The following is a 25,884-nucleotide window of genomic DNA, read 5'->3' as shown; positions in this document are numbered from 1 at the left end:
AAGGGAACTCATGACTCCCTAGTATGAACACTGTAATTCATGATTTTCATAACTCTGTCTTCATTACTATACTTACAGAAAAATTCCAAGTTTTGTTGGTGATGCATTCCATCTAATTCATAATCCCATTTAAGACCTTACCTAAAACCTATTCTGAGACATTTTGTTTCATCACAGGGAAAGCCTGTATTTGAAAACAGACTTTATGAGAAAATGAGCTTTTCAGAGCTCTGTTAATACATTTCTATGGAGAAAAAAATGACGAACTTAATGATACGACTGTAATGAGTTTGAAAAAACCATGCAAACAAATTTGGTGGATCATCATATTCCTTAAGCAATGTATCACACCTTTTAAGTATATGTTAGAGAAAATTATGGGAAGCACTAGTTTATGGAGGAGAATGCTGAAACTGATTTCAAATACTTTACTCTGCAAAAGTATGTGTCATGATTATGATTAATATATAATATATGTCACATATAATATATATTTTTTAAAATAATTTTTTACATATAATTTGGAAGCTGGGGAATGACCATCAGATGAGACCAGTGATTGAAAATGGGAGCGTTCTGAGACCTTCGGTCACAAGGATGCTCAAATGGAATTCTCAGTTGTTTAATTTCATACACTAGGTGTTACCGTTTTGTCCAATTTCGAAAGTGGTGTTTCCTTTGACACCTGCTTTTCCCTTCATCTCTCCAAGACAAGATGTCAATCCCTGTAGATTCTCCGTCTTGTATCTCTCATGTTTGCTGCTTCTTTTGGTTCCAACTCCTTCCCTTTTTTCTGACATTGTGGCAGCCTCTAAATCCCTTCCCCCTTTCTCTGCTGTTTACCTGAACAGCCCACTCTGTATAGAGCTGTCACATTAATTATCCTAATGTTCCGATTCAGTTGTGCCATGCTTGTGCTCAGAAACTTTCCCATCTCCCTCCTGCCTTCGGGAAAAGTGTTCACTCCTCCAGCAAGTAGCCAGGACTCTCCAAATCTACACCAAACATCCTTTCCAAACGTATTCTCGCTCTATTCTGCACATTCCAACATCCTTACAAAAGAGGACTGCGATCCCACGGGTTTGTCATATCATGAATATGTTCCATGGTTTAAACCGTTCGGTTCCACTGGATTCCTTCCTCTTCCTCTCTGCACCTCTATTTACTAACTCTGAAGTGTGACTTTTATTATGGCATCTGCCCAGACCGCACCTTCAAGCAGTGCCTCTGAAGCTTCTTGTCCCTAATGCTAAACAGGACTGTACCTTATTATAATAATTGCAAATTAAATCATGCCTTCCAATTCCCAAGAGTCCATAATACATTCCCTCCCCAAACTAACACTAAATGAACATCGAATAAATTGAATACATGGGAAAAGAGAGATATCAAGTGTTTTTAACTTAACAATAAAAAAGGTATTATCAAGAGAAAATAGCTGATTAGAGTTTTTCTCTTGATAAAGAGAAAAAAGTATCCCCCCCTTTTTAATTAAAAATAGTTACATTGCCTATGGTGGCAAAAATCTGGTCATTTCCAATAGTGGATATAATTTATTACATTGAAGGATTTATTTCCAAGTTAATATTTTAAAAATCGAAAAATGGAAAATATTCCTCAGATAATTATTAGATTTTAATTATGCCTGCTCTAGAAATATAAATGCAGATAAATACTGTGCCATCCCCTAACCTTGGGGACGTGCCTTTGAAAATAAGCTTCCTTTATATAGTCTTTCCTTAAAGAAATACTTCTATTTTGATATATTACGGGGTATGACAATTCTTACAAAAATATTTTGGATCAATGCAACATACAATTTCATAATGAATTTATAAAACCTATAATTTCTGACACTACAGAAAGCAGCTTGTTATGAAATGGATATATTGATTAGCCTCAAACTTTCCATAGAGAAAATACTGTAGGTGTCATGGAACAGAAAGAAATTGGTTTATTTTTTAATGGACGCTTTTACATAATTCTTGATTTCTTGTTATTTTGTGCAACTGAAAGGTTACTATTTTTTAGTTCCTTTATTCAAGATATTAACAGATAAATAAAAATCCTCAAAATTGTTATAATGCTATGTTATCATTTTTAAAAGAATTTAATTCATTCTTTCCATACTGAAATTAAGTAATTGTTGATGTATTTTAGAATGAAGTTATAGAATTTTTTAAATCTCCCCTTTCTTTCCCAAATTTACAGAATGATCATTTAAAGTGGCTCTTGTAAATAAATAAATACAAATAAAATGGCTTTTATCAAATTTGTTATGACTTAACTGGAGTATGCGTTAAAACTCTCTTAGAGTTAACTACAAATTTAGTAAACAGAGCTCTATAGCAGCTGAGGATCTAATTTTGAAGATAAAAGTGAGCTATAAAAAATGTAGTGATTTGATTTTTTTTATTTTTTAAATTTTCCTTTCATTCTGATGAATACTACAGAAATATTTGATTTTTTTTATTTTTAAAATTTTTCTTTCATTCTAATGAATACTACAGAAACCTTAAAGCTAATGTCAAAACTTAATTCCATCTAAATTTACGCTAGAATGGTACATTCTTATATTTTCCTTAGTGTTTCTGGCACTGTAACAAGTGTTTAATATAAAAGCAGCAACAATGGGCCACTTAGTTTCTCTTATTCTTTGAAAATTTAAAAAGTATTTTACTGATTTACCAACATCTTGGTGAAAATGGCTAAAATCTTGTGACTCCAATTTCCCATTTGCATTATCAGCAAGTGTGGAAGAGTCATTAATAATTGGCTATTTTAAATCATTCGAGCCTTCCGAATATTGTCCATAGTGCAAAATAACAGGCCTACATTGTGTCTGGCTTCGATACCTGACGTGTCTTTTGTGTGGTCCCTACAAATTCCTACATCATGATGTGAAAATATTTTTGTATCCAGTAATGTGGTGCTATACAAAACTAACTTAATTTTTAACATGGCTTTCATGCATTATGGAATATTCCACTAGTTTTCAATATTTAACAGACTGCGATGAACATGTGAGAGAAAATACAATCACTTTTCTCATTTCATTTCTACATCTTACACAAACGTTATAGCACCATTTAATGAAATGCTCAAAATCTTTTATTTCCCAAAATTAGTTTTAGGTTTCTGAGAGTTCCAAAGAAGAGAGGAATTTGTTTCTTATATTCTGAATAGAATAGCCTGGTGGTCAAATGTATTTTTGGGAGAATTTGAGACTACATACAGAGTCCTGCCTTAGAGCCCCATAACATTAGCAGTCCCATCTTTTGGAGCTATTTCATCTGCTTCCACATAACAACAAAAATCTGTGCGTTTAGTTTTTGTTGTAGAAAAGGACAAAGACAACCTACATTTTTGAACTTGAATTTTCAGATCATAATAGCATTTTGCCTCCTTGGTGTTACTTTTTTTTCTCCCCTCTTTTACCAACTGGGTGACTTGTTGAAGGGAATAAAGAGAGAAGGCTTCATACAGGGGAAGCCACCGATATCATTGGCAAGTGAAGCTCACGACAAATGAGATATTGTACGGGCAAACACAAAATGAGCTTTCACGCAGGGCTCTGTCAGTGTCATTCAGCTTTGCCTGAATGGATAACCCTCTCATGATTTATCTTCCATTCATCAAGTCAATGCCTGGTATCTTTTCAGTTGTGATGGATAAGACCTTGCTAAATTGACTACTGCCTGCTGAGCATTGTGGAGCCTGAGAACTGAACAGGAAGGGGATCCAGTCATATTTCATTCATATAGTAAGTCAGCCATTCTCAGTAGACCTAAGGACTTAGGATTATAAAGAGCATTGTTTCAGCTGGCCCATTGGGCTGGACCAGAGAGTAGTCAAAGATCCATCTGGTTTCCTGGACTTGAAAGTAAAGTAGAAATAGGGGATATTAGTAGCTTCCACAGCAGACCAAATGGAAAATAGAGAACCAATTTTTAAGAAGGAACTCCTCCTCCTCCAAGTCTTGCTGTAGATGATAAATATTTGACTAAATCCTTTCAAACATCACGCTTATTTTATTATGAAGCGTAACTATATCAGATACTTTCCCCCATATTTGACTAAAAAAATTATTAAACTTCATTATAGCAGTGAGTCTGGTCGACTTATCCAGTTATATATTCCTCAGCTGCTAGAATAGAAGACTATCTAGCTCAGTGAATGTCTGTAGGTAGATGAAAATGTGACAGTAATGGAGTGATGTGGGGAAGAAGAGATGGAGGGAGGAAAGCTGGACGAAAAGGAAGGAAAGAAAGAAGAAAAGGGGAAACCTGTATTCATATGTTGAATTTAGGATTTGAAGTGTGGGTTTGCATTTCTAAGCACTATGTTTTTTCTACTTTAATAAAAATCAACCTGAAAACTTTCTGAAATACTTGCTTGAATGTGAAGTGTGAACACAAAACATCTACTTAAATCTCCTTCATAGATGTTGCATCTTTTGGTCTCCTAGATAATTGCCCCCCCCCCCCCATATTTAAAGACATAGGCGAATTTCTTTTTTATTTGAGATAGTTATCTTTATTTTTTTATTATGTTCAGTTAGCCAGTGTATAGTACGTCATTAGTTTCTGATGTAGTGTTCAATGATTCATTAATTGCGTATAACACCCAGTGCTCATCACAACGTGTGCCCTCCTAGCCAGCCTGGTGATGGATATTAAGGTGAATTGTTTTAGTCAAAAATGAGTACAGCTCCTTCATTAAAGTTCTGAAGTTCAGGTATCCTTTAAATGAGAAAGTCATCAAATGTCCTCTGTTCATCAAGTCATGACTTTAAAATGCCAGCGTACACACTTAAAATCAGTGCCACAGTATAAAATGTTCAAAGATACGAATACTGCAAATGAAGAATATCTGAAAAAAATAGGGACCATTATCATCATACAGTACCAAAGTAAAGAAAAAATTAACAAAACAAACACAAATAAACACAAAAGCTAAAATAAATAACAGACCATCATATATCCTAATGCTCTAAAACACTTACGATTATTTCTTTTGCAGCCTCACAAAGAATTACTTGAAAAGTAAGTTCCGTGTAAAAATACGATTTCCTTTATTTTTGTGTCTGCTTTTAAAATTTGATTAACTGATTTCTAACATTATTACATCAATAACATATGGAAAAGGATCCTAGAGGATCATTAATTCTTCTGAAATGTATTAACGAGGACTTTTTATAGATATGATGGATTTATTTAAACACACACAAAATAAAAATGAAGGACATATCTCTTGTATATTTCCAAGAATGAGCAATCTAGAAACCTTTTTTACAAATTTATATGCCTTTTGTTTGAAGAGTTAGCTAAATTTCTAAGCCTGGGGGTTGAAGGTGGTGCTCCACAAGACCATACCCTACCGTACTGAGAAGCGTCATGCAAGAGAAAATAAATGGTCATGAAAAGGGTATTAGAGAAGAGAGTGGGAAGTAAGCGATAGCTTTGCTGGTGTCTTTTAAGAATTTCTTGGCTAAACTATTCTCCTGGTTACATTTGCTTTGAATTTTCACTTTTTGTTTACCAGCTGGAATGTACTTTTTTTTTAGAAAGCAAAGTAAACAAAAAATACCCCCCTTTGATAGCTTAAGGCATAGACATCATTCCAAGATGGACCAAATCTATAAGAAATGTCTACAAACAGACAGACATACACACACACACACACACACACACAATGTTGGTGTAAAAAAAAATCCAATTGATCTTCATAACCTCTTTTTCTAGAATTTGGTGTAAAACCTATTCAAGGGCTAATAATAAAATTGTGGATTTCTTTTCATTCTTTGCTTCTACTCCCTTGCTTGATCTGTATTCATTTCTTTATTAATCAGCTGTCCCAGAGAATGTGCAAAGGCTTATAGAAAGAGATAAATTAGAGTTAGTGTTATTTGTGTAAAGAGCAAAAACAATTGTCTAGGAGGGCTTTAATGGCATAGCTTAAAATAAGGTTCTGAAATTGTCCTGGTATATGAGTTGTGCTTTCTTTCTCTGTTCTATTATTAAAGGACATAGTTAACAATGAACCAGTTTGATTTTAATAAATTGGCACTATAGGCATCATGGTATTTCTTTAACTACCATTAATTGGTTTGAAAAAAAGAATTGGTGGCCTGAGTTCTTATTTGTGATCCTTTGGGAGGATCATACTGCTAACACCCAACATGCCCTGCTACATAAACCAAATCTCACGAATGGGTTGCATTCAACCTTTATTCTGTTAAGTATTTGTTCAGTGCTTTCTAAGTCCCAGAAGTTGTTCTAGGAAGTTGGGTTACATCATTGAACAATATACAAAAACCCTTCACATCCTGGAGCTTATATTCTGGGTATAAGAGGAGGCATAAATTATAATAAATATTAAGATTATGATAAATAACAACCAAGAGTTGGAAAGGCAGGATACTTCAACGTTTTTTGGTAATTTATTCATAGGTCTGCTATTTGACAAATCCTTAGGTACTTTTTTTTTTTTTTTAACAAAATGCTTTGGTGGCTTTAAACACTGAAGTAATCAGAAAGGCCAAGTTCATAACGAGGTTACCAGGTAAATAAAAAGTGACATTGGATCAAGAGGAAGGAGCTCGGGGCGCCTGGGTGGCACAGCGGTTAAGCGTCTGCCTTCCGCTCAGGGTGTGATCCCAGCGTTATGAGATTGAGCCCCACATCAGGCTTCTCCGCTAGGAGCCTGCTTCTTCCTCTCCCACTCCCCCTGCTTGTGTTTCCTCTCTCGCTGGCTGTCTCTATCTCTGTCGAATAAATAAATAAAATCTTTGAAAAAAAAAAAAAGAGTAAGGAGCTCTACCTTGTAGCCCAAATTTCATGGTCATCTGTCTGAACTCCGTGTAGATACACACGTCCACTAAACTCACTGAAAAAGTAAATAAGGATTGGTTATCATCTGCCCCACTCCAAGAAAGCATTTCATATCAAGTGATACAATGTCCAAGGAAGCACTTTTAAAAGCAGAGAACTCTGCACCTCATTCAGCATCTTAGCACAGTGTCTGGCATTCAGTGGTATTCTACCTACATCTATTGAAAGAATAGATAAATGAGTGAAGAAAAGCAAATGTTCATGCCATTTATACCATTCTTTGATAACCTGTTTTGTGAATGTCTGGTCTTCAATTCAAGCTTCGTCATGATAAAAATAAAGTCCACTTCTCCCTCCAGGGTTGCACAGAGAGCATTTTTTCAAAGATTCTAAATTCACTTAAGTGCCTTTAATGAAGAAGTTTTGTTGAAATAAACAAAAGCCCTGTGTATTAATGATAATGAGCATATTGCTTATTAAATTATGATGGTTCCATCAGGTGCTCCTTGAGTACCGTTAGTTCTGCAAAGAGGCTTAATTTGTATATTTTAGAGTTAGCATAAGTATCTTGCCATGTAATACATTCAGAACAAATGAGTACTTAGCCTAGCAGCTGCTGAAGGATTAAGAAGTAACATAAAATCTTTATGAAGTTTTATACAAAGGAAATTTTTCTTCCCTTATGGCTGTTTTATTTTATATTCACAATTTATTATTTCTCCCCCATGCTTAATATTTTTCCTTTGGATTGGTAGACAAAAGAATAAAATAAAATAAATATTGGAAATCCATTCATTTCTCTGACCAAGTCTCCACATATCAAAGACCTGGCAACGGGGGTAGAAAATGGAAGACTGAAAATCCAGACTCAGTTGCACTGTCACTTGGCTTCAGCCTCAATCTTGGTTATGTGATCAACCACGCATGTGAACAAAAGAGACATCCTCAGAAGAGAGGAGGGGTTTCTGATGGAAATCACAGGAAAGAAGAATATAGTTTGGAAAAAAAAGCAAGAAGATAGGTGTCAGGGCCTTGTGGGTTTTGCTAAACGGGGAGACGCCCCCATGCTCTTTGCAGTGATTCTTTTCTTCTTAATCTCCATCCTTCTTTTTCAGAATGCATTCGGCCCAATCCAGGAATCTGTTATAAAGGAAAGTTTTGTATATTTTTGATGTGTGTGGGAAAGAAGTGCCCCTGGGGAGGCTTTATTTAGGAATAGATTTTTAAAGCATTTTCTGAGGGAAAAAGGTTTTAAGGGGAGGGCTTTGTTATTAATTGCCCCGCCTGAAATTCCGGGGTTACGGTTTGGATGCTTTTCTCATCTCTCAAAGTACAATGTATGTCTGCACAAATCAGTGATCCAACCCTCCACCCAGCCAAACGACATGGCCTCTTCAGAGGAAACATTTGGGCATGGATGGTATCAGATCGGTCTTTTGCCTTTAGTTACTTATGTGAAGGATATATTTACCAGGAAAAATATGGAAAACGATGAAAAATATGAATAGATATTAAATTGAATCAACAATTTTATACCAACATGTTCAATGTATGTCTACTGTGAAAAAAACTTAAGACAAAAAAAATGTGGAAAAAGAAAATACCACAGCCCACCCAGAAAGGGGAAATTTTGTTTACTGGGCACCAGAGTCAATGTTTATCCTACTTGGAGTTGGAAAAACAGAGTTAACCCTCTGAAATTTTGTGAGTTAACATGACACATGATGTTTCTCAAAAGATTTTCACTCAACACATATACTTGGAACCAAAGTAAGTCCTGACTTCACTCATTTGCATCAGGAACTAAAGGGAATTATATATGTCTTGAGAATCTTGATATTTAAAATTTAATGATCAGATTAAAGTTGTTCCTTCTTTCCTGTTTCTTTTATATTCACAGTGAACACATTCCCTGCCATTGTAGTCATTAAACCTTAGGTGAGTAGCTGAAAAAGAGGAAAATTTGAAATAGAATAATTAAAAGTCATTTAATCCAACAACCAATTTAGAGCTGCTAATAACAGCTTATATATTTAATGTGTTGGATGAACTAGAATAATGTCAGAAAGCCTAATCGAAAATTAAATCCCTTCTGTGTATGTTAAGGAATGGAAGTGAAAGAATAGAAAGACAAAGGGAAAGGAAATATTTTTTTACTGTTTTATTCAAACGTTCACACAGACACAAAGAGTTCTTTATGTCGACATACTTTGCTCCATGAAGCGCTCTAAATACACTGCTAGATTGCAAAATAATAACTTCCCCTTATAGAAATTAAGAAAAACATAAAGAAAAAAACACACAAAAACGAAAACCTTTTAGGGAACATTAAGGTTTAAAATGATTTAACGTTAGGGTTTAATACCACCATTCTGAAAGTGTCCGGAGCCCGCTCACTTTCAGGCTTAAATTAAAACATAGTAACTACTGAGACAAACAGAGCTAACTGTCTCTGCATCCGCCTGTTGACTTTCCAGTAGCCCACCTTAGCTTACGTACTTTAGTGAAGCTTCCTCTGAAATACATCGTAACATCAATATAATAATCACCAGTGCTACAACCCAATGCAAAATCGAGCAATAGCTTCCCAATATAAATTTTAATATGAATACTGTCTATTATTTTTCCCATGAGACTCTCTCAATTTCCAATATAAGCTAAATTAACTTGACATGTGGCTTATTAACATCAAAAGCATAACATGTCTAGGTCCTGAGAAAAAGAAACTTTTAATGAACATTATTAAAAACGAAAGAACAGGTACTCTTTGTTTCTTAGAGTTTACTATGTGCCAGGCACTGTCCGGGTAGCATTTTTACACATGATCTCATTTTATTGATGCAAGATCCTCAAAAGTAGAAACCACTGTCCTATATCACTGAGGGGTAAATTAGCGTTCCTCTCAGTGTTTCTCCCTAGTTCTGCCCGGTGTGGATAACCATTTCTTCATTGTCACTGAATTCTCTATGCGATTTTCCATCGATTCTGTTGCTATTTATATTGCAAATCCTGCCATTTGTTCCTGTTAACTCTTTGATGATGGTGATGATGGTGATGATGATGATGATGATGATGATAAAATCATAAGGACTAACGTACTGAGGGAATAGATTAGTCCAGGTACTATTTCAAACACCTTGCATATATCAGATAATGTGAGTCTCCTCCCTTAACAGAACTGGAAATCACTTTGTTCCTTTTATGTTTTGAATAAATAACCTTGTCTCTTTTGTAGTGAAAAGAAAAAGTTGGAATTACTCAATTTCATATGGTCTATTCTAATATACAATATGCTTTAGTTTTATTTGATTTTTAATGTGAGAACATTTAAGTACATAACAGGCAAATACACATCGATGTAAATTTTATAACTATGGAAATTATTCAGGCAAGAGTTTTATTGACCAATAAAGTTCTTGCATGTATCTTATAATTTTATTTCATGAGATATTGTTAAATGTGACCATTTCATTGGCTTTAAATCATAATGTCTACACTGCTTATGAATATAATTTTATTCAACCTAGTAATCATCCTTTCATATCATTTCACAATGTGATCAATGCATTTTCACATTTTTATTGATCTTGTGTTTACAAAATCTCCCCATTACTTAGCACCAAGATAAATTATGCTGGCTGTAAGGGGCAGTAGTGCACTGTGCCATTAAATAGCTGCCCAGGGTCAAAGGAGAGACCCATAGATTATTAATGAGAGTTACCTGGTTACTCTGGTATAGTTCTGAGAAATAGTCTCACACACTATGGGCACTAATATCACAGACAATGAGGATGGTAAAGAAATGAGTGCTGATTAAATTTTTTCTCAATCATTTCTTTTGCCTTCATTATTAGGGATAAAAATAGAGCACTTTATTGTTTTCCATCAGGAGTGTCTTTATTGTAAATTATTCAACAATATACAAGCTACTGTTTTACTCTACCGCTAACACTAAAAAGCCTGCTAATTCTGTCAGAGTGATTCCAATTTTATAATTAAAAAAACAAATCACAAGTGATTGAGTCAACAACCCTTAATGGTATTTTAAGTAATTAGATTTGATCATCAGAGCGAAAACATTTTAGCAGCAAAAACTTGTTTCCTAAGAAACTTAATATTGTCTCATATAGGGCAGATGAATGTTTTAAAATATTTTTAGCATATGCCCTATAAGGTTCAAAAGACAACATTTTCTATCATCAATCATTCTCTTTGCTAATAATGAGCCAATCCTAACCATAAAATATAGATCAGATTTGCTGCCCTCGCATTTAAAGTTTCAGGTTCTCCCGCACTGATTACAGAATCGCCATGCCGAAAGAAGAGGCCTTCGAAGAAAAAAACAAGGCTCCATTAATCATGAATCATTACGTTTTGTCAGTTGGCAAAGGAATACTTTGCTCATTTATCCTTTGAATGAAATTAGTTCTGGCTCAGGCCCTTGTAGAAGGAAATTCTAAATTGTCTTGGCATCCTCCTCTAGCAGTTTGCATATGTGCCATAAAATGGCAGATGGCGCTTATTAATGGCAGATGAGTTTGGTTTGCAAGGTTTTCTCTTCTCTCTATTTGATCATTTTAATACTGAAGCTCAGATAAGACTCCTACATTATTGCTGCATATTTATCTGTAGATGTATTTTATTAATGAGAGAGAAAAGAAAACTGATGATGTCTGTGATGCCAAATATAAGCAAGCTCTCTCTTCCCCGTGCCTTCAAGAAAATGGACGCAAATTCCCTTAAGTTTCCGGGAAGAATCAAACAATCAAAATCGTTGAAAATATTTACAGTAAGTATGCGAAGATGATAGTTTACTTGCAAACAGCACGAGTCACTCAATAGAGTGCTATAAAGATTACAGTCACGTCAATTAATGTTTAACAGACATATGAGTAGGTTTTGAAAAGCAATGTTTCCTCATGAATAATTTCTACAGAAATTTTACTGCCTTCACTCAGTCATCCTAAGTGGGAAAAAAAGTGTAAGTTTTCAATACGAAACACTGAAAACTAAGCTAAACGACTGAAATAATAATAGAGTATCTTCTGGGTGTATTAATCAAGGGTTGAGTCCCATCTTCTATCACAGTGTGGTGGATATTCAGACAGACACATGGATTCTTTTAACCATGAGTGCAGGGCTGGCAGCAATCCGTAATGCAGAATATGAGCCTGCAATATACCCCCTCAAATACTTACTGAATTTCACAGAAGTGACACAGGTGCTAGGGAAAATACACATATAAAAGTGTTTTATAATCTATAAAGAACTATAGACATAAAAGCTGTTATTCAGCCTAAAACCAGCAGATATAAGGGCTTTACAAATTGTTAATAAAAATGTTTTATGCTGAGTGTCCATATGTTAGACTTGGTGGGAGTTAATGGTGAAAATTTTATTTCAATGATTTAAAACATAGTTTTGACTTGCCTTTGGAGAGGATTAATATATGTTTAGAATAGTAAGTTCCATACTTGAAAATACTTCAGAACAGGGGAAAAAGGAAATAGTATCTTTAATAAAATAACTTAATCAGATGAACACATTTCCCTAATATGCAAGTATACCTTCACTGCAATATCGGAAAGTCTAAGATAATAAATCTTTGGTTTTCTTAATGCTGCTTGAAATAATAATCAGTCGCTATGACAGCATGCTATTTCAGTTTTTTAAAAAGCCTTTAATTTTTTACAACTCCTATCTTAACATCAATCAGACACTTGCGTTGACTATCTTCTTAATCCATTAAATGCATTTTTTCAAGTGTGTTCTTACTAATATTTTTACTTTAATAAAATGGAAATAGCTAAGCTTAAATTTGGTAGCAGCCTTGAATAATAAAAAAGTGACATATAAATATAAGGATTACGATGTTAAAATAAATTCAAGTAAAACTCTGCTGGTACTTTGCAAGATCCATAAATAGCCAGTCATTTCCCACGATGACACACAGAAAGTCACTTAACAGTTTAAACCACACTCCAAATAGATATAAGAAACACTTAAATTTTTTTTCTGGCCACACTAATGTTGGATTCAGAATCAATATGTCCACATTGCTGCCAATGACTTGCTTTATAGAAATAAAAGTAACTTTTCCAGTAACTGGAGAAGAATAAGACCGTTTATGCCTGTGCAGGATATTAGAGAAGTGTTTGCTTCTGTTTCATAAATCACTATTGAATCATAACATAACTCTGCACCTAACAGATCTATAAAGTGTGTGTTCTGACTCTTGCTAACATTACATATGCTATATTCCCCACGTACTAATCCATATGTGTAAAGGACATTGCATATCTCCACATCAAACACAAAAGGTCAGGATCCAGCCATTAGCTTCCTTCGGATTTAAGATAGTGATGAAATGTGTATTTCATTTTGGCTGCCAAAAGATAATGGAATCCCCTGAAATCTCATTATCTGCAAACGTAATGATAGTCTTCTTAAAGTGGAATAGCAGAAACGGAAGTGCAATGTTGCTTAAAAACTGGTACTGTAAATTGATATCTATGCACATTATTATTTATGTCATTGTTTCATATAGAGAATAAGTTTCTCTTGTATTTGTGACCCGTTTTGAAGAATTGCACACATGCTGGAATTAGTCTTCTTTCCATGCTGGAGATTATATATACACACACACACACACACATATATACACACGCACACATACATACATATATATGCATGTATGTATGTATTTAACATATGTATGTAGTATGACATATATGTATTTATTAACACATACATTTTTTCCTGCATAACCTCCTTTCCTCCTCTTTTTTAATAATATAACTCTGAGCCCCTATCCCGCAAGGTCTTGGAGTGCTGGATTCCATCCCTCAGTGACAGAGTTGAAATCTGACCAATAGAAGTGTAGGTACCTGGATATAGACACATAATCCCAGCTAGCCCTAGTACCACTGGGGTCCCAAATTTTGCTGGAGTGATTATAACAAATAAATGCTAATTATATGCCAGGCTATGCTATAAGTGTTTTCCATGCATTTGATTTAAGATTTGATTTATTTATTTTACAGAAAAAGAGAGAGCTCACAAGCAGGGGGAGGGGCAGAGGGAGAGGGAGAGAGCAAATCCCAAGCTGACTCTGTGCTGAGCTCTGAGCCAGACATGGGGCTGCGTCTCATGACCAGGAGACCATGACCCCGCTGAAATCAAGAGTCCCATGCTCAACCGACTGAGCCACCCAGACGCCCTACTGCAATCGATTTTTTAATCCTTATAACAGCTTCATGAGGTATTGGAAAAATGGCATGTTCCTCCCACTGGAATTTAAAAGCCTGATGCTTCCTGGAACCCACAGGGAGAGTGTCTGCCTGAGAATGGCACCCACGTGGAGAAAAGCTGACCTGAACAAGGAAAGGAGATCATATTTTGGTGATATTGTTTGATCTCCCAGATTCAAATGTGAAAGAAGTCAGCCATAAAAAGCAATAGCTTAGGCATTACACAGAATAATTTTGTGTGTCAAATGCTACAATGAATGTGAAACTCAATACTTATTGTTAGCATTGCTAATAAATTACTGAAAACTAAGCACTGTTTTTCCCAGTGATATTTGCAATATAATGGGAATCAAAATGTTAAATTAACAGAATGAATCAAGAGCCAGCAGAATTCCCAGCTTGTACAGAATTTTATGGCAGGGACAATGTCCCCTCTGAGGGCTTCAAATCATACCAGATTTACACTGAGCAAACATATATTTGGCTCCTATTATAGGAAAATGCACAGAGAAGAGGTTTCAAACCCAAAAATCTGCAGGGGCCATGCTGGTATGCATATGAAGGAATCAGACCAGATTTTGAAAGCTAAGCTAAAAGATCGAGAGAGACAAGGTTTCTGCGGTACTTTTTGAGTTCCTACAATGAAATGTGACTGAAGTTTGCAAAGTCAAATATGAAATGGACTGTGAGGATACAGTAGAGTGGGGAATATATGTTTTCAAACATGATTCTGTTTTTTAAAGGGAACTAGAATAGGGAAATTTTTTTTGCAAAATATTCCAATTCTTAAGTGTTTGCTCAATTTATTGAGGTATTGCGTTATGAGGACGCAAAACCAAACCAAACCGTAAAAGCCAACAAACCAATCATACCCGACTTTCAGGCTGTCCATTATGACCTCCGTAGTAGAGGATACAGACACAATTAACACCGTCAGTTAGAAATTTGTAGTTTGAAATGTATCTTTCAATATTTGTCTGTTTTGCTTCATTACTAAAATAATCCACTAGACCTATATCTCCAGTTTATAGATGAGAAAACAGAAGCCCAAAGGAGTTAATTGAATCGTCTGGGTATATGGTTAAAGACTGCAGAGTTTAAACTCATGTTCAAATATTGTACCCCAAATAACTTTGAGATAGATTTGAAACACACTACACAGTTTAAAGTGGTCCCTGATATAGCTTTATTATTTATCTATATATTCATTTATCTGATTATCTAGCAAGTATTTGCTGGGTAACTACTATGTGTCAGGACCTCTAAACACTAAGAAATATTGAGGTCAAAAACAGCAATATAATGAGTAATAGTGAAAAATGAGAAAGAGCAACATTCTTTCAGAATCTTACTTTTTAATTAATACAAAAGCTGATGCAATCACATATAGGACGAGGCAGAAAAAATCAGGACAAATGTAAAGAATCTTGAATGTTGAAATAAGGTATTTAGACTTGAATAGGTGGGAAAATGGTTTATGCACTCTAAATTATCATACAGTTATTAGACACTTGAATCATTGGGATTTTTCGATCAACAAAGTAAGATGAAAGAGTCTCTTAATCTGTGGTTTATGGGTTTATAGGAACTGCTTTAATTTTATTCAAATGTTTATATGTGTGCCTGCATGCATGCAGATGCTTTTCTGGAGATAGGGTCAAAGACTTCTACATACTTTCCCATTCCCTCTTCCTCCCTCCCTCCCCTTCCTTTTCATCCTTCTTTTCTGCTTGCTTTCCTTCCTTCTTCCCATTCTTTATTTTTTAATCTATTTTCTAAGCCATATTCCTGCTTGATTTAGATAAGATCAGGAAGAAAAAGGGTATATGGCACATATGTACAAAAAGCCAAATGAAATAACTTAAATAATATTTAGCACTTTGAACTAAGTTCTGTATAGAATCGTCTGCATTGTATATTGATCTCTAGTAAGGCATTCTATCTTCAAGTATATTCCAGTTGTCTTCTTGAAATGTTGGTTTATGTATAAACATTCTTTGGGCCTTGATTTATTTCTCGATAAATGAAATGTAATAGCACAGAATTTAAACATGTTTAAATAGATAGCTCTAAGTTATTGAAATATCAATAAAGTTAAACCACAAGATTTTAAACCCTAGCTGTGCCACCAAATAAATGTGCTATTCACCAAGTCACTACCCCTTTTTTAGTGAATCGGTCTCCTAAACGACATGATCGCTAATTCCTTTCTGGTTCTAAAATTCTGTAAGTATGTAAGTCTAGAATGTTTAGTATATTATTAACAGTATTTTTCCTCTCTGACATATTGTATCTGTGCTTAAACAAAATAGAATCAAAGAGTATAGTGCATATTTTATGTGATGATTTCAGAAATAATCCATAAGGAGTAAGAGAGTGAGGACACTGTTTACACCCAGACCCTCCCAAATTATGCACAATTTTCTAAGTGATTACACCTTTAGTGAATTGTAATACTGTTGTCTGTTAATACCTATGTATTCGTTGGCCAATATCTTCAGTTTTACTTATGAATTCTTATGGCTTTTTTCTCAGTTATGTGTAATTATTAAGTTCTCTGAATAGTCACTGTGGATTCATGTTATTCATCTTTTCTAATTTTCTTTCTGGGGAAAAAAGACATACCTAGAGGTAAACGTCAAGAATCACTAACATGAGAATGTGAATGTTACAAAATAAAATAACAAAAAATATATAAGATTAAAATAAAAAAGCAAAATGGAGGTTTTACCTACATAAAGTTTACAAAATGACAAAAAAGGGCAGATCAACAATTTACTAAAAGGGAAAATACAAAATCAAAAAAATGTGTTATTGATGTCCTTCCCTCTCTTTTGAATATTGAGGAATGTTTAAATATAAGTTTTTTACTATAAAAGTAAATGTTTTAAAGGATAAATATATGGAAATGAACTATATTTACTAATGTGTGTATATTTATGTGTATATATATATATATATATATATATACACACACACATAATTTGTTTCAGTTCTAAAATTGGAGTCTTTGCTTGCCTGTAAATGTATGAAATTAACAGGTGTCCTGTATTTCATTGTTGTTGTTACCTTCCAATTTAATTATGTTAGTGTAGTGAAGAGTTTTATAGATTTACTGGGTATTATTATAAATGTCATTTTACTGTGATGTTGGGCATTAAAATGTCAGTGATTTGCTTTTAGGTTAATAAAATGTTTTTATAGCAACAAGAATGGTGATATGAAGTGCAATGTATAAACCCATTTTGATATGCACACCGTGTAATTATGGAAACTACTCCATGAGCAATCTATTTAACTCATTTCTCTTGGCAAAGTTCTACTACAGCATCATTACAGAGAGCAAGATAGCTCAACCATGTATTTTGTTTTAAATCAGAAAAGTTCAGAATCTTTGAGGAATACAGGAGTCAGTTCCTCCATTCCTACTTTCCCAATGAGATACAATCACTTGTCTGATGGGACAGCTATTAGAGAAGATAGCAAGTGACTCAGGTATCTTCTGAGGCTGATAAAACATAGAGTGGCAGCAGATAGCACCTGAACATCATTATATAAAATTGGAATTCTACACCCTAGAGACCTCTCTCTTGATCAGGTACATATTTATGCCAGCTACCTTGCAATACTTACTTTCAAGATAGGACAGAAAGGTTTAGTCTTTCACATAATTACAGATTACCAGATTAGTTGAGTTTTTGATGAATGCATCTAGTCTGAGTGTAAACCTTCATGTGCAAACAGGAGAAAGTCAAAGACCACCTGATTCTGGGGAAGTGGTGCTCATCATTTATCAGCTAATTCCAGATCCCCTTACTTCAATTACTTAATTAGAATGCCAGTGGTTGTGGATGGCTTAACCCATAGTCAGAGGAAAACAGAAGAAAATATACCAAAGATAAAAAAAGCAGGATAAACAACCAACTACTATGGAAGAAGGAATAGAGAAAAAGTAACAACTAATATTTACTACATTTAATAATCAGTTTGATGGACACTAATAATCTGATTCCATTTTTAAAAAAATATTTGATGGCCAACAGCTTTAAAGTCTCACACCTTCCTCTACCCCTGCTTCTCTGTACCCAGGCAAGCTGATGAGAGATCCTGGTTTCCTCTTTTGATGATGACAGGAGATTCAAACAACACAAGTCCCTGCCTGCCCCACAGAGAATCCTCATCATGAACCCACCACCTAATTACCGTAAAAACCCTGAAGCCAGTGTCCTCTCTGCTCTCTCAAGCCGCGTGGATCAGTTTGAGGGCTTGCCTGGTCTTCCTACAAAGCCTCATTATGTAAGTAGTGAACTTTTTTATATACCCTTGGTGTGTATGTAACAACAGTCTTGACATCTAAACTACATCATGAGGGATTTCCAGTCTAATTCTACAGAGTGGCTACAACAGACACAAAAACGTGTAAGGAAAATGCACATGACCAGATGTACGTAGACATTTTCAATAATTTCAAATTATGAATGATGTCTAAATGGTAAGATCATAGACTATTAGCCCTTGCAGTCAAAGCAGTCATTTTCATTTCCCTTTCAAATTGTATGTAATATTCTTGCTCAGGAGATATCCTGATAAATATTAATGCTATGTCACAATAATGTTCACTTAGCATTTTGCAAAATGGCACATTTTCTTGTGCCCCAAATCTAACCTAAGGGAGAAAAAAATGGACATTTCTCTTATATGTTAGTTTCCTAAGGCTTTCATAGAAGGTTACCCCAAATTTGGTGGCTTAAACAACAGATTTTTTTCCTTACAGTTTTGGAAGGCGGAAGTCTTAAATAAAGATGGCAGCTGATCTCTCCCTGGAGGCTCTAGGGAGATTTTGTTCCTTGCCTCTTCCGGTTTCTTGTGGACGTCAACATCCCTTGGTTTATGGCCGCATGTCTTTCTACTCTGTTTCATATCACCCTCTCCTCTGTGTGTCTGTATCCTTCTCTCTGTGTTTGTCTTATTTCTCACTACTTACTTCCTATAAGGACACCTGTAATTATTTCTACTGCCCAAAAAGATATTCCAATATAGGTTCCTCCTCTCAAAATCCTTACCTTAATCACATCTTTTGCTATATAATATTTACTCTTTAACCGTATAAGGTAATATTCACAGGTTGTGTGGATTAGGACATGGATGTATCTTTTCTTTGTGGGAGTGACCATTCAGCCCATTCCATCTTGGTTAATAGGCTCAAAAAACTAAGGACGGTTTTTGTAGCCCCAATTCCATGTTACTGAGACAAGAAAGTATGTGAGTCTCTAACCTTGTCAGGTTTTGGAAAAAATTTACCAAATGTGAAGACAGATGCATCAATGAATGCAATTCTGTCTTCAAAACCAATCCCACCTGTCTATTTACCCTTTCACACATTCTTGATTATTACAGTGAACCACCTGACATTGCTTTTATAAGCCACACATTTCTGCACTCTGAGTTCTTTTTAAACTGTTCATTTAGCTCACGGTGCCCTTCTTTCCATCATTTCATGTTCATTTCCTATTAACCTTCACGATCTGTTAAAATGCCAATTGTTCAATGAAATCTAACTAGACTGTAAATTAATTAAGGAAATAAGATTGTATTGGACACTTTTCCCCAGCACCAGCATTCCTTCTACATACTGTTACATAAATGTTTGACTGAAGAATGACTTGAAAGTGTCAGTTTTCTTCTTGAAGCTACATTTCCATTTTTCAGCCCTTTATTCAAACCACCCCTTATCTTTGACTTTTATTCATAACTACTGGATTGTATATGAATTCTCCTTATTCTTGCTTTTTAGGGTGATTCATTGCATCATCTTTAAATTGGATCTTCTATCTCCTTAACTTTCGATGCTGTGTCCACGTCTCTAGGAGTCCCAACGTTCCTCTGTGGCACACTGTTCTGAGTCTTTCATTCTAACGGGCTGTAAATTCTTCTGAATTACAAAGGAATTACATTCTTAATGTTGTCTTCATGCCTTCTGCATGTTCCTCGAACCATTTAGATGGATGAGACAGAATGGGTGTGTTTTCTAGTGAAATCAAACAGTCAAATAAACCATATTCATATCTTTGTACTTATATTCTGCTTGTCATATAAGGGAATCAACCAACATTTTTTAACAGAAACACACAAAAACCATATTTCTACTTGTTGAAATTGGCTGGTTATGTTGAGACTAGGAGAGGCCAGGTGACAATACCTCACCCATACTGGGGATCATCTTTATTTGGCTTTTACTGTATAGTGTGGTCCTTAAAGAGGTAGTTGGGTGCTGACCCTCCTGGTGTGCAAGAAACAGGGAAACATCCTGCTTGCCATTACTGGCCTTGGGGTCAGATAATCTGGGACAAATTTTCTCTCATGCTGCTGACTTACATTGTGACTTGGGAAAGTCACTGGTATCTGCTGTCCATAGTTTCCACAGGGGGTTGGATTCAAGAGTAGAACCAACACTCCTCATGGCTATTGCATTGTCTACATGTGATATATAATTTGATTTTATTTCATTTATTCTAAAAGCATGAACTGATTACGTGATAAACCAAGCACTGTGCTCCACTGTGCTGGAATAGTGTGAAAGAAAGCATGATTGTTGTACTCAAGGAACTCAGGGCCCAATGGAGAAGACAGACAGGCAACCAGTTATTACTAACACAGAGATTGTGATAAGACTGATTATGTTAATAAAAATATTTACTGTTATTACACAGAAGGACATAATAGATACCATGAAAAGACATATGAGGAGTAGGCAGCACCTTTAGGATGAGAAGATCCTTGGAGAGAGTCTGGTGTATGAGCTGAAATTTGAAAGACACAAACTCACCATGCAGATGAGGAAAGCAGAGGATGGTGTCCCAGGCAAAGAGAATAGAACACGCTAAATAGTGGCAAGAGGACACGGCACATGAGGAAAAGTGGTACATTCATTTTTTTCTCAACAGGTATTTATGATTACTTCTGTGCTCTGAATGTTTGCATTCATATGTTGAAATCTTTACTCCCAGAGGTGATGGCATTAATAGGTGGTGAGGGAGGTAATTAGGGGAGTGACTGGGTCATTAGGTGGCACCCTCATAAATGAAATTAGCGCTCTTATAAAAGAAATCCCACAAAGCTCCCCAGCTCCTTCTGCCACGTGAAAATATAACTAGAAGTTTCAACCTTGAACAAGGCCCTCATCCGACCATGCTGGCATCCTGATCTTGGACCTCCAAGCTCCAGAACAGTGTGAAATAAATTTCTACTGTTTTTAAGCCACCCAGTCTGTAGTATTTTGATATCGCAGCTCAAATGAACGAAGACGATCACTTATACTTCAGATTCTAATTATGCAGTAATTTACATGCGAAACAGTCTCTGCCACCACAGAAGGGGCAGCTCTGTGTGCAGGAGATGCAAATGCAGCTTACAATGATTACGGTTGGGGATCAGTGTGAGGACTGGAGCCTGGGAGGAGATGAAGCTCTAGAGGGGGCGGAGGTGAGCGTAAAAGCCTACTCCGCCGCACTGAGGGACTTTAATTCTACCCAGTGGACGGTAATGACAGGCAATGATAGAATTTAAGTAGAGGATCAATCGAATAAAATATCTTTAAAAGATCACTCTGTAGCCATGAAAAAATGGATTGAAAGAAGATATTATGGAAAGACTAGAAACATGTTAGGAGACAATCACAATTTGAGAAGCAAATTGTGTGTGTTAAGGTTAAGTTCTGAGAATCATATTCCTTTAAGGGAAAAGAATCTAAAGGAGTTGATTATGTATTGTCTGTAAGATGTGAAGGAAGATTCTGACATAGGTAGCAGATATCATTTACATGATTATTTATTCACTCATATACTTACTGAGTTAATAGTCCAATACCACAAAGACAATAATATACCAGTAAACGAAATAAACAAAACTCTCAGCCTTCATGGCACTTGCATCAGGTTTAGTGGAAAGTAAGGATACACATTTTTACCTAAGTAAATTATGTAATCAGAAGGTTAGGGGTATTCTAGAATCTAGAGCAGGGAAAAGGGGCTGCCAGAGGCAAGGGGAGTGAGAAGAGTGCGGTCACAGTGGGCCTTATTGAGAGGGTGACAGTTGAGCAAAGACTTGAAGCAGATGAGGAAGGGGGCCAGAGGCATTTCCAAAGGGATATTAGGCAGAAGGAAGAAACTGTGGAAAGAACTGAGACACAGCACATGTCTGGCATGTTCTAGTAGCAGCTGTAAGACAGTGCAGACAGGAACGAGGGAGGAGCAGAACAGGACGAGAGGAGGCAGAGTGGCAGGTGGAAGCCAGATGAAGTAGGACCTTCAAGGTCACAGTAAGAAGTTTAGATTGCTTTCAGATAGGAAGGATTTGTGCCAAAGAGTGACCAAAATATGCTTAAATTTTAAAAGGAGCGTGATGTCTATTCCGTCATAAATAAACTAAGGAAGGCTAACAAACCAAGAATAAGCCCAATTAACATCCTACTGTGCTATTCCATGGAGGTGAAAGAACATCTCCAGGCAAAATCCAATGGTGACTTGGAAGTGGTGGTAGTAGTGAAGCTGATGAGAGTTAGTTGTATTCTGGCAGACAGACTGGAGGACAGGAAACACGTCAGGAGAAAATCACAAGGCTTCAAGAAGCAAACCGTGTATGCTAAGGTAAGGTACTAAAAATAAAATTATTTTAACGTGGTATTGGGAAAAAAAGCCAACAGAATTTTCAGTTAGAGAAGTCCAATCACAGTTTCATACACTAATGTGAAGATACAGTGGGAAACTGAATTTGTAGTTATAGGACAAAGGGAAGAGAGCTAAAAAAAAAAAAAAAATTGTCCCCCAGTATATAAAAGAATCTAGTGCACAATAGTGAGCTTTGTATCAGATGAAGGCAGAAACTTTTCATCTTTAGAAATGGATTAGAAGGCAGGAATATGAATACTGATGATGGCAGGTGGGCAGGTGGGATGGCGTGAATTGGAGGAATTTCTCTTATGATGATGACACCTCCCTTTGTGAAATAAAAGCAGTTATTATTTGAAGATGAGGAAATAATGTTTTATGTCTTTTCTTTAGAAGAGGGGAGGGGCAGAGAGAGAGGGAGGGAAAGAATCTTAAGCAGGACTCAATATTATGACCCTGAGATCATGACCTGAGCCAAAATCGAGAGTCAGATGTTTAACTGACTGAGGCGCCCAGAGCCCCAATGTTTTCAGTCTTGGGGAAAGAGAACTGGAGTAAAATAAATAGCATTTTAGGTAAATGGAAGAGTTAAAAAATTAAAGAAATTCAGTTTTATTACCAGGCAGCGTTATAAGACCACTTGATTTTTCTAGGGAGAAATTCAAAGTTAAGCCAATTAAGATGGCTGTTTGTAGTCACTAGACCTAGAAAAAGTATGAAGTATATAAGGAGACATGTTTAAGCAGGATTGAGAACGCAAACAACTGTGAATATTGGAAGAAGTAGAAAAGGAGATAAGGGTATATAGAGAGAAGTATGAATGATTTACCATAGAATTTAAGCTGTGTTTGAGTGAGGAAGAAGGGGTGTCTTGAAAGTGAAGGATACAGTGACAATGTTGTGACATCAGTGGATTTTAGCGCCACTGTACTTGAAGGAATGATGAGGTTTGGATCTTAAAGGGAGCAAGCTGTGAACATTGGAGGGCGTGGTTAGAGAGTTGGGTGCATGACGCGGTGATCTGGATGGACACATTATACAGCAGGGAAGGCTTAATTTTCCGTGTGAGCATCTGTCTCCCGTGATGTAGCAATCCTGGATGCACTATTTAGCAGAAGCACAACACGGAGCAAGCACATGGAGAGCGGCGCCTCGGAGAGTTGCCTGGAAACACGGCAGGCTTTGTGTGAGCAAGAAATAAACATTTATTGCTTCACTAGCATGAACTTTAGGGACTGTTTGTTACTGCACCTAGCCTACCCCGTCTTGACAGGTATATTCCAGTTAGCAGTTGTTGTCCACGACAAGGATATGACCAGTATGTCCGTGAGAGACGAAAGAAGTTGAAAGACAGTATTATTGGAATAACACAATTCAAGGAGTTGAAAAGGAGAATAGATTACAAAGATTATTGATCTGTTTATTCAAATTACCAATAATTAAGAACAGTGAAAGTTTAAGGAGTTAATATAATGGAGAGATAATGGGAAGCAAAGTGGGGGTTGGTAGGTGACTGCAGAGATGGGAAGTTGTGAGAGACACGATGTAATGAAATGAGATTCAATGTATGAGTTTAGAAAAAGAGAAGTGGAGTCCATTTGATTCCAGGCCAAGAGTTATGAGGACCATGGAAGAAAACAACTCAACCATCTTTGAAAGAATGCAGGAAAATTGTTGTTCACATTTCAGTTAGAGAGTGGAGGTAAAGGGAACTCTCAGAGAAGATATTGAATGATATACGGGTTTTTGTTGATGAGGGACTAAGAGCTCCAGAGGATACAGTAGATTTTCAGGAGATAGGAACACTAGAACAGATGTGTCTGATTACATGGAGGTTGTAATATGGAGATAAGGAGCTATTTGGGAATCTAGAATCTCATTTGGTAATTGATACAAACAGGGATAAAAGGCACAGATGACACAAATTCTGATGAATTTAAGGCTTATAATGTTGGTGAGAATTTGAATATGAAGGAGTTGAAGGGGGGATTGCATGTCTAGGAACCTTTTTAATTGTTGCAAACAGAAGTTGGGTGGCTGGGGCAGGACAGTCTTACCCTAAGCATGTGGGGCCCCCTCTTGATCTCTGCTGATGGCCAGTGGTCCTAAACCTAATTAATTCCTGAAGCTCTCCCTGGACTCTGTTGACATCTGAGGAGCTAGATCTATTTCTAGAATATTCAGACTGCTCTGTTTTTGATATTTTGTAGTAGGTGCAATACTCTTCATTTTAGAGACAAGAAAACATTTGCCCTTGAGAAAGTTATACAGCTAAACGGTATTCAGGATTTGGTTCAAAATCTAATCTCTCTCTGTAACACTTCACTGTCTCATGAACCCATGACAAAATCAGTCCTAGCATGACTTCTAGAGGTATATTTATTTCTTGTTTAAATACAACAGGGTATGGATATTTATATCACAGCCATTATAGAAACTATCAATATGGTAAATATCTGTGCTCTGTTGTGTACAAACAATTTGTCCTTTTGTGGTCATATGCTATAAGGTATGGCTATAGAGATGATGTACATAAGATGTCCTACCTAAACTTGTGGGTTGACATTAAAGGGTTGCATAATAAATAAATTGAAAATGCCAATAATGATTTTCAGTGAACGTAAGAATATAAAGGACTAAAAACATTCAGCAGTGGACCAGATTTCCCCTGGGTGTTATTAACCCATAGATCAGCAGCTGAAGATAGATACAGAGCAGGCCCAAAGCAGCAAATCAGTGTCACTCCAAGCACTGAAATGAACTCTAAAGGAAAAGCAAGGCAGTAAATTGTGACAGTCCCTCCTGGGTGTTCAGTATTTATGCAACTCCGTGTTCCGTATCTGCATCACAGCCATATAAGGAACAGCCCTATGCTTGTGAATCATGTACAGTGAATCGGTATTTAGGAGCGCCATGAAATCCTTTTCCAATCAACACTGTCCCCGTTCTTCACAGTTAAAACCTTATCTAAGCTTATAAACAAAGAGATATTTGTTGGAGTTTATTATTAAGACAAATCACAGGAAGGCAGATTTTTTTTTTTTTTTTTAGATAATGTCCAGTGCTATACTCATGAAAATCCCAGTTAAAACTACTGTGTGTGTGTGTGTGTGTGTGTGTGTGTGTGTTTTTCTC

This window comes from Ursus arctos, unplaced genomic scaffold (assembly GCF_023065955.2).
Source record: "Ursus arctos isolate Adak ecotype North America unplaced genomic scaffold, UrsArc2.0 scaffold_4, whole genome shotgun sequence".
Taxonomy (NCBI): Eukaryota; Metazoa; Chordata; class Mammalia; order Carnivora; family Ursidae; genus Ursus; species Ursus arctos.
This window is presented reverse-complemented; position numbering follows the sequence as displayed.